This window comes from Pithys albifrons, chromosome 6 (assembly GCF_047495875.1).
Source record: "Pithys albifrons albifrons isolate INPA30051 chromosome 6, PitAlb_v1, whole genome shotgun sequence".
Lineage (NCBI taxonomy): Eukaryota > Metazoa > Chordata > Aves > Passeriformes > Thamnophilidae > Pithys > Pithys albifrons.
Genome location: NC_092463.1, coordinates 33957621 through 33973016, shown reverse-complemented (window position 1 = coordinate 33973016; position 15396 = coordinate 33957621). Strand labels below are relative to the sequence as shown.

The 15396-nt window shown below is 35.6% G+C and overlaps 1 protein-coding gene and 1 long non-coding RNA gene across 21 annotated transcripts in view; both read right to left on the bottom strand.

Moving 5' to 3' along the window:
- Positions 1-15396, bottom strand: part of GPHN (gephyrin) — a 290109-nt gene that overhangs the window by 257595 nt on the left and 17118 nt on the right. The gene's annotated exons all lie outside the window — the stretch shown is intronic.
- Positions 4960-7815, bottom strand: LOC139673104 (uncharacterized). Its single transcript, XR_011698064.1, has 3 exons — positions 7713-7815; positions 6209-6427; positions 4960-4986 (listed from the first exon to the last, which is right to left on the bottom strand). It is a non-coding gene; the product is annotated as an uncharacterized lncRNA (long non-coding RNA).

The following is a 15396-nucleotide window of genomic DNA, read 5'->3' as shown; positions in this document are numbered from 1 at the left end:
AACTTGGGGGGATTGACAGGTTCTCTCTCACTTGCAGTTCATTACTATGATTGTTATAACTAGTATTAATAGATTTTATTTTGTTTCAGTTACTAACTTGTTATTATCTCAGCCCACGAGGTTTACTTTTTTTTTCAGATTCTCCTCTGCAGAGCAGGCAGGGGGAAGGGAGGGGAAGCGAGTGAGCAGATGCTTGGCTACTTAGTTCCTGGCTGGGGTTAAACCACAACAAGGCACTGCATTAGATAGCCAAGTCTGAGATCTGCACGAAGCATCAGTATGTCGTGCCACAGCACGACCAAGTTCCACTGAGACCTTTTCATAACCACTGACCTTAAAATGAGTTTCAAACATGTAAAACCATGCTGCAGCTAAAAAAAAATAACTTTATTAACAACACAGAGGAGTTACTCAGCACACTTAGACAGGCTTTTCCATAATTTATAACAAGCAACTCTTGTATTTTAGAAGAATTTTCTTACAGTCAGGGGTAATTATTGCATTAATTTGTCAGAGGGACAGAGATCAAGAGGTTTAACCAAAAGGAAGCATTATTGCATTCCAGGAGCAACAAGACATCCTCCTTTGCCCTGAAGAGCTACTGAAAACAGCATGCCTTCATAACTCTAAGAAAGCTGAAGGAATAAAGTAACAGAAATGTACAACTGTCATCTGTTCTTATGGACAGTATTATATCTTTGTGTCCTGTCACCTTTAAAGTGTTTTGATATATGCCTTTATACATATAATTTTACTCCAAAAATTACCACATCAAAAATCTAAAACCTGCAAAAGGCATGCTTAGCATTGTGAGAAAAAGTTTTACATTTCACACATGCACATCTCTCAAAACTGTCTTTTGATATCACCTCAGACTAAAATTCTAAGCAGAAACTGAGGAGAACAACAGGCTGTGTTTTTTAAATCAATCATTGGTAAACCACAGACTCAAATTCTCACAAAAAGCACCACAAGCAAGTTACAGTGTCCAAACTGTCTTTCATGAAATATTAATACATTTTTGAGATCCAGAAAGCATAAGTGTTTCTCTGACTGTACATACACTAGAGCTGTTCTTTGTACTCAAGTTGCCCACAGCAGCACTATCGCATAATGGTAACAAAAATGCCAGCAAAATAAACTGAAACCTTTAAAACTGTCTGTAAAGCCAAATGAACAGTCCCTTGCACAGAACTTTCTTGAAAAACATTCTCTCCTTTTCACAAAACTACACACAGCCTGCCAAATTTATGATGGTAAAATTTCTTACAAAGTAAGAACCAGACTGAGTTTGTTGGAAAAGCATCTCAACAAGCAAGCTGAATCAATGGGATTCTGGAGAGAAATGTCCAAGTAAAAAAAATTCAGGTTTTTTGGATAAAATATTTATTTTGAAAATACTTAAACCTGCTGCCCATTGAATAATTGCTATCTGCTGTAAGAACTTTTTCCCCATGCCTAGAGACCAAAACTGTACGATGATAGCTACACAGAGCATAGGAAGCTTAAACTGGCAAAATCTCAAGGCCAAAATTGAAGGCAGGGGAATGGGCATCAAGGATACTGCCAAGCCTTCTATGCATCTATTACTAAACACGCAATAATTTCTACTACTCAAAGAAAATAAAACTGAACTCTTTTATCTCCTTGCCAAAATTAGGGTGATGTCTGTAGCAGAAGGCAAGAAGCCAATATTTACAGATGGCCAACGTGCTGGGCAACCCCGTCTTGGTTAAGATCTCCCTTTTCCTGCACAACCCTATGAAAGAATGATGCTATAGGTGGACTGGATGAGACAAGGTCTACCCTAGAGTTCTGAAATGCACAGCAAAAGCAAATACAGTACTTCAGGTTATTATTTATTTACAGGTATTTCAGACCACATGAAACCTATAATGGGTCTGAGATTGCTGAATACACACCATGCACACACCAGCCTACATCACAGCTCTTTCACCAGATCCAGCTGAGTCAAATGCCCTACCAGCATTTCATATCTAGGGAGTTATGGCACAGATTGTGCCTTCATCTCAAAAAGTAACAAAATATGTGCGAGATGCAGGTGATACTTTTTGTATCCATCATTGTCACACTCCATTCTCACAATCATTTCACTTTTTCCCCTACCTTCATTGAAAGGAATTTCATATTCAAATCAGATATTTGTTCATGAAACAGTTACCAGGTTCCACTTCTCTAGCTGTTCTGCAGCCATGAATGCTTTCTGTTTGCTACTCCTGATTTTTGAATCTGATACACGACTCTGGTTCTAAAAACATATGCATACTTTTAATTCATAAATATTACTCAATATAAATGCTATCAATACCAATCATAAGTAGCACGTTATAAGACAGCAAAGGAACACTCTATGAGAAATTAGCATATTAAGTAAACAAAAGAGTTCACAAATTCCTAATCTTAAAATAGTTTGCTGCTGAAATATCTTCCAACTTGTATATAATTCTCAGTAGGTTTTAAGACATCAAAAAAATCCTAGTATAAGTGATTTATAGCTAATGTTACACATTTGTATTTGTACTGAATTCAGAATACATGTCTGTTACAATCTGAAAGGAACTCTGTTTACCATTTAAGGTGAAAAGATGCTGGCTGCTTGCTCTGAGGTCCTGCAATGCAGACAGACTACCTGCATGCTCTGCCCACAGACAATTATACAGGCCAACATGTGCTGTTCTTTTGTACTTTGCCAACTGTGTTCACTTGTTCCCTCACCACTTTAAGCACAATACTGTGAAGATTTACATATTCATTTCCCTGAAAGCACCAACATGTTTAATTGAAGTTAATGGGAAAATTCACAAAAAAATACTAAATACACACAAGTACTAAGTGTCTGCAAAGCTCTTCCACTCCTAAATTTAGAACATTTAAGCCACATTTTTTCTAGTGTAAATATAGTTGTAACAGTGTTTAAGCATCTTTAAAAAAAATTAGACAGTGATAGCACTTTCTAGTTGTAAATATGACTTCATTGCAATAGCAGTTGGTGGTCCCAAATTAGACTAGGATTTGTACTCTTAAAAACCAGACAAGATATAGACAGAAGAGGGTAATATTACACAAATAAGACTTGAATAAAGAGCGTGATGTTTTGCATTAATATTAATTTCAATTTGGGGACAATAACAGTTGGTGTTTATTAGGAGATTCTTTTGGAAGCAGCTTGGAAATCAACATAATAGCAATCACAATTCAGTTCCTCCCAAGTCCTTGCATTCTATTTCTGTCTTTGATTGGCGCCAAGTATACAGCCTATCTGCACATAGAAACACATCCAGTGATTCAGACAATCCTAGGAAAGTGAACCAATAAAGGTATTTCACAAATAAAGACAAAAAAAAAATGACTGTTTTCAACTTAATCTGCTAAACAACTCCTCCCTAACCCAAAACCAATAATCCTGATCTTAAAACTAGAACTACCAGTAAGACCATGAAGCTTTTGGAATCATTAAAAACAATGGGAATTCTCAGTTTTAGTGGCAATCAATGGCAAAGGTACTTTACGGAGTAAAAAAAATTTCAAGATCTCAAAAAGAAACCAGTAGAACCCTTAAATATTTGCCATTTGCTGATTTCTTTTTTTCATACTCAGGAAAATATATGGGCTAATTTCTACATAATTATGTAAAAATATAAAAGGCATATGCTACTCTGATTCTAAAACTGGGAAGTGAAGTCTTTTGACAGCTACTGTAAAAAATTAATGGATCAAAAACAAAAAATTGATTTGCCAGCTCAACCCAAGACACTACTACATATTATTACTATAGAAACAAAAAGTACAAATTTTATCTGAGTATAGGTCAAATTTGAAGCCATTGCAATGATAAGTATAACTAAAATTACTAACCCATCATTTCATTTATGCCTTCTACTACTTGCAATACAGGAAGCAGTAAGTGGTACAGAAGCTGTTTTGTATTACCTTACGTTAACCATGACAACCTGCAGAGCTCATCCCTACATGATTCTCTTTGTAAATGCCTCTACTGAGAAGTTGGACAATTTATTCCTATACTTTTCTAATCATTAACTGACTATTAAGAAATGGAAGGACTTTGCTTCTTATTGTAGGACACTTTAATTTCTTTAAGAGCTGTTTGAAGCATTTTGAAAATGCAAGTTTATATCGCATCCCTCACGTTGAAGGCACCATGAGACATTTAAAAAAATCTCCATCAGACTAAGCAGAATTAACCACAGGAAAAGCTGTAGCAACCCTTCCCCAGCGTACTAGCAGATGTGCTGAAGACTTATTAGTTTTTTCTATAGCTTCTGAAGCGTGCTCAATGCAGAACTCCGATTTCCTGGTCTGAAGCTGCTGCAATGACCAGAAATATTCCCTTAAAAAAATCCAACCAAACACTCCTTTTCAGAGTTGTGTTACTTCAGAATTAGTAACTTTTGCTAAAAGCCTTCAAGGTGAGATTAACATAATGTTAAAGAAATTCAACCAAAAAAAACCTCCCACACTTTAGCGCTGTAAGCTCCTCTCTGTACAGAGGACTAGTGGAAAGAATGCATTGAACTTTTACATGATGGTTTTATTTTCCTCAACTGAACTTTTATGTCTTGATCATTACCAACTCTGATCCCACCAACACTGATAAACTTTCAGCTCCCTGATATACATGAACATTAGTTATTATTAGGGGTTATGCCTTCAGCAAGTTGATTCTCAACAGTCTCTTTAAGGCCTGTCTTCTTATTTTTATATTTAACTTCATAGTCTCTCTGATCTATTTTCCCCGTTTTCAATACATCTTTTTATTCCTAACAACTTCCTTTCTCCTGAAGTTTCAACATGTCACCTTTTATTTTCTGGTCTTCTGATACTGTATCAAAGCCCAGGGAAACACAGGAGTACTTTGCAGTCCTTAAAGGGTGGCTCTTATGACAACTACTTACCAGTTCCATACTGGGAGAAACACAACTGCTGCACATCTTCACAGCTTGGTTTCTACAGAATGGAAATAAAGGTACACAGGCTAAATGGCACAGTAATGGCCTTCTGATCTAGATAAAACTGAGACTAATACATTGTGCCATTCAATGTAGCTGGAGGTCAGGTAATTGAAGCTTTTCCTTTTGCATACCATGTTTCAGTTCTAAGTCTCATACAATGACTTTAAACAGACTGCACAGCATCACAAACCATTCAGCTGCTCTGACTTCCCTTTAGCTACCTGCCTCACTTCTACATATGCTCACACTGATTTTTGGGGGGTTTTACTCCTTTTATGCAAGCTGAACTTGACTTAAAATTACAGAATACACTTTCTGCAGTTAGTGGATCCTAAATGAAATGTTATTTTTCCTCCTACGATTCATTAAACTACTTTTTCCCAGAAGCACTCACTATAGTATCTAGAATTTTGATCTTTGTATTCTTCACCAAGGTAATTTTAACTCAGATTGCATGGGAGTAATCAATCTTCCTTTTACAACTACTCTTTCTGCCTTTTTTCTCCAAGAGTAACTGCAGTGGGTAAGGATGTAAATGAAATGGCACATTATTGCTGGGGTTGAGTTAGGAAGAGCATAATGGATGCCAGCATGGGAGTGACTGGAAGAAGACACTGCAATGAAGAAAGAAGAAAAGCAAGATAAAACCCTGATGTTGGTGTAACTTGAGTAAAGTAGAAAACATTATCGCCCTTGTCTAATGTTATGAAAATTCTGTAACACTTTTTAGAATACAGAGGGCTTTTTAGAAGATCATCTACAGAGAATACGACATTATGAATAGCATATTGAGCACCTCTCTGACATCTGTCAGCTGGTTTTCAGCCTTTACTTAATTTTTGACCATGGACATTGTATGGAAAATAAAAGTTAAGGGTGTTAGTTACAAATATAAAGCATATTTGTTCTAGTAACACGAACAGTAAATTAAGAAAGTCAGACAAACTTTGAGTCATTATTTGAAGGTTTTTAAGTGCAACATATTGGGAGAGAAAAAGTGTCAGTTCCATATTTTGGCAACTTGAAGAAAAAACACATACATAACTGGTGCAAGGAGAGATGAGCTAGAAAACACAGAGTTTAATCCTGTATTTGCTAATTAAGTTTCCTTAAATGCAGAGTATGCAATTCCAGTGTGTGGTTTATAATCCTTTACTGCAAAACCACAGATCAAATCAAACATTCAGTTTAGGAGAAAAAAAAATTCAACTGCTTACTTTCAGCTGTCTTGTGGTTGAGTACCCAATGAAATTTTTAATAGGAACTTTTTTTTAAGTTTCACCACTTCTGCAGACACCTCGTTGCCTCTTCTTTCATGGTGCAATGTCTTCTCATTTAGAACCCATTTTCCTTTCTCATTCTATATTGCAAACTGATGAGACATGTTCAGTAGCAGGCATGTACCTTGTGACAGCACAGCCCTGCAACTCAACATCCTGTTACAGAATAACAATTAACAGAACGTGTCACAGAGATCAAGAGCTTAACAGGACTGAAACAGACAAGTCATTACTATCAATAAAGGGGGAGCAAAACTACCTAAAATATTGAATGTACACACTTACCCTCTGTACCAATTTACTGTACTTAAGGAGACTATTTTTTCTGGACGTGGACTAACAGTAATGTTGAAATGTTTTGTACTGGCCACTGTCAACAAGTAAATTACAAAATATATTTATATAGATTACATGAGGTCCCAACAAGAAGCAAGAAAACACATATTTGAATCATCTCTGTTTCCACACTCAATCAGCTTATTCACTAAACAGAATTTTCATGGGTGATGAACAAATGAAATGTGACTTGTCTGAGAAGGGTTAAACCCACACAGAATTGTTTTTCATTCTGGATATATTTCTTTGCCCAAGAAGATGTTTCATAGGTGCTTAAAATTTTCAATACTGCTATTTTTTTATCAAATCTGATTGAAAATAACCAAAGAGTTTGAAAATAGGTAACTGTTCTCAATTGCAAAAGACTCTTCCATAGGAAATACAGACTGAAAAAGGGGAGACATGCTGCAAAGTAGACCCATAGCAAGATTTTTTTTTACATACATACATAAATATATACATTTGAGGCCTTCTAATTGATCAAAACATTACCTTTGAAACACCACTAAATGAAATTAAGGCTATGAAAGTGTTAAAATTCTATAGAACTGTAAATGCAACATCTAAACTCTAATCCATAAATATCTGTGCAGTTTTATCAGAACAAAAGCTTTCAATGCAATAGTTCACGTACCAGAAAATCTGTTTGTAGAAGTTTGTACATAATATGCAAGCTGAAGGGTTTCAAAATAGCATCCAGGTTAAACTCTATAGAAAAAAATTTAAATGCTATTTCTAGTATTCTTACAAATACCTCTTGACGTGCTATTTTCTAAAGGTGACTAAGAAATATCTAAGTAAGGGCAATAAGAGAACTATTGAATCAGACTAAAAAACACACCCCGAAAATAAATGCCTTGTTTGTCTTTCAATAAGAAGTTAAACAGACGTGCAAGAAAGGGAAAAATAAAAATACCAAGTAACTAACCCTAATGCCTATTACAGCATCGTATGACACCATATGGATTCTAGTCTGAGACAGAACTGTAATTACAGTTTTCTACAGAACACAGGGAAAGACAGTAAAAAAAAAGTATTCTCTTACCCCGGATATTAGTCTTATTTTTCTAGTCTTAAGCAGAGAATTAGAAAACATGTCACATACCTGTTAAACTATGCCAGGATCACCTGATGAGAAGATTGTTTTTATTATTCACTTTACAAATGGCAGGATGGAAAATAGGAATTTATCCTATTTGTGGAAACTGAAGTAGAAAGTTGAAATGCATGCTCAGAATTTTTTTCAAATGAAAAGTGAGCCTTTTCAGAGAGCAGTATTCTCTTTCACATTAAAAAACTGTAAATATAAGAGCACTGACTTATCACCATTTGATATTATTACAGAAATATGATGCTAAAAGATACTTATGTTATTTTAACCTTGCCTTTTAATCCCTCGAGTCCTAACCTAGATATCCACTGCAAAAAAGAAAAAAAAAGACTCCCATCATCCCTGTTATGCAACTGTTTTTCAAGAAAATAATATAATAGATTCAAGATATATTAGACAAAAATCAAATGTTTGTCCCATCTGTCATTTCAGGAGGCTGCACACAGCTGTGCAAATAGAAACCACTGGGGGCTCTGCACGCACAGCTATGCCAGTCAGGCAACTGTGGCGCACACACAGTTGCTTTTTAGCAATCCACATTCTCTTCTAAGAGAAAAGACCCTTCATTACTTTCATTCATTCATTACTTTACACTTGAGACCTTTAAGTGGTTTTATTAATTCTAAGGAAAAAATTCGTAATCAAGCAAACTACAGAAAATGCTGATAAATTACATTATAAAGACTTAACTCCCAGAACCCCAGGCTTCAAAGGCTAGAAGTTAAGAAAAAAAAATTAAATGAAAAAACTTAATGTAACTATGGAGATGTGTAACTCATGTAGACCTATTGTTGGTTTGGGCTTTCCTCTGGCATACCAGCAAAGTAGCCAATACTGCAACCACAACACAGTTGATAACAGCACCTCTGAATTAGCTGAACAATTTCAAAAACCACATTAGAATATTTTTCTTAACAAATTAAAAATGCCTTTAATTAAAAATGAAACAGTTCTGGAATACTGCTCTAAGTGGTTTCTGAAGCCAGTAGCACACATTTTAACTGACTGAAATGCACCTCCAAGATTTTTAAATGTGTATCTCCTAAAGCAACAGTTAATTCTGAAAAAATAATTATTTTCTATACTCAACTTTCACAGAATAGTGAAAGCAATACAACCACTACAAAAAAAAATCAGCAGCATAGAAGAATATCAGAAGCTCTGAAACAGAGTGGACTAAATGGGGCAGGGCATGACTGAGATGCCAAGGAATTGACAAATGTTACTGTTAACTCACACACTTCAGACAACCAATTCAACAGGCACAGGCCAGCAAGCTGAGCTCACAGGAATTCACTACCTCCTGATAGGTCCTATTTTACACTACAGTCTGTCACACAATACTCAGATTTATCTGAGACTGAGCTCCAGAAATGTACCCCGACACACAGTGTCAGCAAACAAGCAAAGTTCCTCAAGCTACACTGGTACTGAAAATCAAAACAAGGACATTTCCATTCCTTAAGTAAACCTTGATGGATTAACTGCTTAACAGAACAAAAAACAACGTCAAGCACATTAAAGAAAGCAAGTTATTGCACTTGCAGTGTTTCTTCAAACACATTACCTCCAATACGCTTTCATTTGCGTTCTGCTCACATGAAATGACCTTTTAGTCATGCAGGAAATGTTCCTCTTCATGTCTTTTTGGTTTGTTTTTTGCCTTTGAACCTGTGAAGTGACTGTGCATACACTGCATCTTTCAAAAGAAACACAAGAATTAGCTGGCAGGGTACCTGCTCACAAAAAAAATAGCATGACCAAACACTATACTATTTGGAGACCCATGAGCAACCGCATCTTCTAATTTTTAATTTCTTGATTGGATTTGCATCAGTGAACTACCTCCACCAGAATTATTCTTAACATGTCAAGCCTGCTTGCTGCTAGGAAGGACCGTGCCACAAAAATATTCCCTCTCTGTAAAATGTATGATTCCAGTACTTACAGAGAGATGTTTGTGTTACATATACAGAACAGAACACATTGCAAAACTGGTATATCTACTTCCAAAGAAAGTCCTCCTTTTCACTCACAGCAGACCCCCACTAATTAAATCTTAAAAACATAACACTGCTTTATAGGTCACATTTCTTTAGGAAGTTTCTGTGTTTCTCAGAATCAGTTCTTTTCATATGTGAAAGGCTCAAAGCCTCTGATACTCTGTAGTGATAGCATTTTAAATTTATTATAGCAAATTATTTAATCATGCAATTCTGACTACACACATATTCACTCACTCATTCATTAAATACAGTGTCCTAATTTCGTAACAGAAGACTGTAGAGACCTAAAGATTTCTTACCTACATTTTGTTAATGTAAAAATAAGCAAGCTAGGTGAAGTCAGTCCCCCCTGTGCTCCATTTTCCAAATTTTGATTATTCCCACAGGCCATTCAATAAATAGTGATGTGTTAATAGCACACACAAATTAATTATATCCAGGTAACAGGAAGCTTATAGGAAAGCAGCATAGAAAGAAGGTAAAAATACCCTAGTCTACCAGAAGATGTTATGGTTTGTGATTTAACACACTTAGCTTAGTACTAGGTTTTTCTTGCATTAGTACACATCTGTATTATGATAGTACACAGATATCCTGTTTACTAAGAGCAATATAAAGCTGTAACAAAATGTTTTCTACACTCAAATAATTTACAATGTATGTAGCTGAGCATTATAGATCTTAAATTAAAATACAGCAAATCTGAACTAGCGAGTTTATAAAAACCTGTGACCTCCTTACTACGGTCAAGTCGACACATATTAATTGTACAGAGTATCCTCAATTGTTCAGGATCCTTACATTCTGGGAAAATCACAGGTGTCCAAGAGTGGGTCAATATTTGCAGCATGCTGAAGAGTTTTCATCTTAAGACTTGCCCCTTACAATTATTGTGCTCAAAGGAACTTTATTTTCTTGACAAACTGAAACTAGTGTCAAAATTGGAACATTCAGCAAAGAGACCACATGCTCTGCTACTCAGAAGATTTGACCATGAATTTCCAAAATGCATGCTGCACTTTTTAACAGCCACTAAAGCATTAAACTCTAAATATTTTTTGAAAGTTTGGCCTAATTGCGCGGGCCACAAATTTATTTCAAGAAGTCTTGGGTATTTCTTCTGTTATATGAACCTGTTATGTGGACAAATGTACAGATAAATATGAAAAAGAGAGATTATGCCGTTGGGTTTTTATTCTGCTAAGGTTTGTTGGTTTTTTTCCCTACTATGCAGATTAAATAATTACTTTTACATTAGTTCTCTTTTGATCTCCAGAACATCATTACTTTGTAGACTTTCTTCACTCCAATCCAGTATTTTTGAGTATAAGATTAATTATAAGAAAGTGCTTCTGTCCTTTCTTAAAATAGATTCTGAGTGGGAGCACATGCCATCATGATGCTGTAACTCATCAGGAAATTATGATGCAGTATCATCTTATTCTAAAGGCACCTGCTAGCTCAGATATGGACAAGGTCACATCAGCACTTCTTATGTTTTCCAGGACTGTTTTCCTTACCAGATTAAAAGAAGTCCAGCAAGCAGCAAAGAGCATATTTTTTCAAAAGAAAGAAAGAAACAAACAAACAAAAAATGACACTAATCACTCTGAGTAACTACAACTTTGATTTTGCATAAAGCCCCACTACAAAAAATTAAGATGCAAAATGATGCCTGCAAAAACACTAAGTGTATATAATTTAAAAATGCAGAGAACTACACCAGGGATTTATTTATCTAAGAAAGCAAAAAACTGAGGGAAGGAGAACAGATTTCAAATTTTATTTTCTTTCTATTTTTTTTAATTCTATGGCATGTAAACAAGAGTTTGGGGAAGACTGCTAGGGAGAGGTTCTCCAAATTTTTTTTTTCTGCTTATTACAACTATCTTAATGTATACACACATCATTTTTGTTACGGGAAGACACTGGACAAGACTGCATCAGAAAAGCCATGAAAGAAAAACCTTCCCAAATAAAACAAGCAGTTATTTTTCTTTATTAAAAAAATACTCTTCTTATTTAATGCAAACAACTGAAAGGAAAATCTGATTGTCCAGCAACTTAATTCCTTCAGGTGTATTAATAAAGCATGCAGGCTGGGTGATCCCAGAACCTACTGACTGTTAAGATATTTTTATTTAAAGGGCAATAAAACCCAGTGCTCCTACTATTACCATATTCCAATATTTCATAAACATTCTTGATGTTTTCTCATCATCTGCATGGCTTCTGAATCCATGGTAGCATGTAATAAATGTGTTTTTGCATGCAAGTAAAACTGAAGCCCTCAAGTCCTGTACAAAGCAATTCAACAAATTTCCCTAGAAATAATCTATGCACTTGATTTTTCTGGTGGAAACTTTAGAGAAGGCTAAGGCTCCACCAAGACACACACCAAGAGGCTCAGGTGCAAGGTGCCACAGAGCTTACACTGAGGCAGCGCACACACAGCCTGGGAAAGGATGGTGGGAGGTGATGTGTAAGAGCACTGCAGGGAACACAAGGGTCTACAAAGAGCTTGGGCCTACCAACCCATAACTCTTCCCACAGATCCACATCCGATTACAGCAAATACCACAAAGGCAAGGAACTTAGGTTGAACTCCCTGTTAACACAAGGAGATTCAAAAACACTTATTTATTTTCCACAAGAGCATGTTAATTAAGAAACTAAAACACTGGATGGTAACAAGTTTCTTACCTGCTAAAGCTAGGTAACTGCCCTGCTAAAAATTAAAATGTTATGGCACTGGACAATTAACAAGACTCACACTATAGCCTAATAGCTGGGGTGCTCAACTGGCAGAGAAGACCTAGATTCTAGTCCCTGCTCCATGGACTATTTCTGTTCCGTTACTTGCCCTTGAAAAGAAAAATAAAATGCAACAATAGATTAAAATGCAAATATTTGAACCCTGTTCTCATTCCCTCCCACGACGTGATCCAAACCACTAAGTTTAAGATAGTAAAGAACTTGCCTATGAAGTGTTACCAGTACTTGGTTTTGATTGACTATCTTTTCCTTCAGAAATACAGCACTTCTTGGAATTTGGGCATGTCTTCAGTCATGAAGCTTTTTAATTTCACAAGTGTGTGGCTAGGGATGTAGTTCCTAATAGCACTGCTCCACAGAGAGAATAAAGGCAATGCATTCCATTTTAAAGAACATTTAAAGCTGCTCCTACTTTTAATACAGCATTCATTGGAGCAATGAAAATATCCTCAAATTAGTATTTGCAGAACTGGATCAACACAATATTCTCTGTTCAAAGAGCATACAAACTCTAGTAAATCCACCTCACAAGTCTGAAACAATGACTTAACACCCTTCTCTGCCCCCGAAATCCATCATCACACTGTATGTCAACACTAACCACCTTCTTGTGTTAACTGTAGATTTTCTTTCTTTCCTTTCTTTCTGTTTTTGGATCATGTACTATTTTTTATTTATCTTCATTCAAAAGTCTTTAATCCACGCTTAAGACACACAAAAAAGGTAATGTTCAGATAAGTTAATAAAAATGATGAATTAATTGTGAAATATTTGTTCATTCTTTTAGAAATGGTTATATACTTTCAAATAGCACATTAAGTTAAAACTACCAGTGCTTCTTCAACTTCTCATCTCAAATTCTTATTCCCTGCAGCAAGAAGGGATGCAGCCAGAAGTAAAAGCTCAGATGTAAAATGAAGGCAAAATGTATAATTCCATGTAGGTCACTTCCAGTAGACTAGTAGTGCCTCAGTAAATTAAGAGGTTTGCAAACCTTAATTATTAAAGAAATATATAGTTATTACCCTTAGAATACTATTTTATTTCAAGTCTTCCCTTTAGTTTAATGACTGCACTTCAGGCCTCATCCAAAAACGTAAAACTTCAGTAATATTCATCATGACAGACCATGAAGAAAAATCCAAAGCCTCTTGACTCTGTTAGAGCAAAGCACACAACTAAAATATACATTATGTAATTCTAATATACAGAATTATACTTTTCTGAATTAGCTATTATGAACAGACTAATGACTTGATACAGGCATTTGTTTAATACAGAGTAGACAAACTATTCCTACAGAATTTTAGCTATTCAGCTAACAAATTCTATACAAAAGTATTCTGCTGAAAACATGAGGAACTAAAGAGAATGAGAGCAAGGACAAAGCTGTGTCCATGTAATGCTTTCAAGACATCTGATCCTGTTTACTTGATGTGAAAAGGCTTAGTAAGTAATAATATTCAAACAGAGAAAAAGCCTAAGAAAATCATTCCGTTTCTTTCAAAACAGAAAAACTAAAGTGAAATAAAAATATTATGCATGTTCTAAGAGCATCTCTCAACTGCTAAATTTTGCTTTTATAAATTACCTGTAGGCCCTTGATGTAGGGACTGTTACATACACATTTAATAAATGGCATCTCATTTAATACTCAGATTGACTGTGGCCTCTAGGGATGTCTTAACTTATATATTATATTATACTAGTTCTCTCAGAAATTCTTAAATACCCAATAAGTGTGTTTTATTAGTAAGCCATATTTTAAAAGACACTAGAGTAGCCAAGGTTAGTAGCCAAAGTTAATTATGAAAGTGAATCCAAGCTAACACAAGAATCCAAGTTTATTCGAGGACCTCCCATATTAGTATAGTACTGGGTCCATCCTCCAAAACTTAAAACCCCATTTTTTTAGCATTTAGCCTATCTGGCATGTAAGTTTCAAGACCTCTTTTTCACCTGGGAATTTTCAAAGTACTTATGTAAATAAATGAAATTTACAAAATGTATAAATACTAAATAACGTATTTTGGCAGAAAGAACTGCATACACAGAGAACAACGCTATCAGTCCCCATACACCATCTGAAATTACATCCAATACAGACTAAATCACAGAACAATGTTAAGTTGTGCAGTACTGTGAGCTTTAAACATCTTTAAACCCCATCCTGATACAAATTATCTTATCTGAGCACCTGATGAAAGGATTTACTTTTGTTACATTCACGGACGTAGTTCTAAAAAAACAGCCTGTACTTTAAGATGCATCATCAATCCAGTAATTGCCATTAGATAGTCAAGTAATGGCCCAGGGGAACATTGCCAATGTATTGCATTGACTTAAGTGGAACTAACAGTTCCAATGTATACTTTTTATTTTCCTTATGCAGGAAACTCCTTGAAAGCATGGCAGCTGAATTTCCATTTCTAATTTCATGAATCTCCAAAGGTTTTTCAACAGCTACAAAAAACTAACACATGAGAGAAGTAAAAATGCTACTCACCAATTGTGGAAAAACCATTAGGCAATAATGCAAACAGACAAAAACGTTCATAAAAGTCTTTATTCATCCCACAGGATGCGTACCAGATGGCAAAGCCATAGTGGACAACTCAATTGTCTTGCTTCCTTGCACTGACCTATAAACTGCCTGTATTCCTGAAGAAAGGGGGCAGACAGATCAGTGGAACGAGATACAAAATTTCGTATAGGTACTTTTTTTCTGGCAGAAGGCTACATACAAAGGAAAACTAGACTTTTCTACCAGTCTGACTGACAGGTAGATAAAAAATGGCAACAGAACACAGAGCTCAGTCTAACAAAATCTACTTTCTACAAGGAAATGACTGGCTTGGTAGATGGGGAGCAGTGGATATTGTCTACCTTGACCTCAG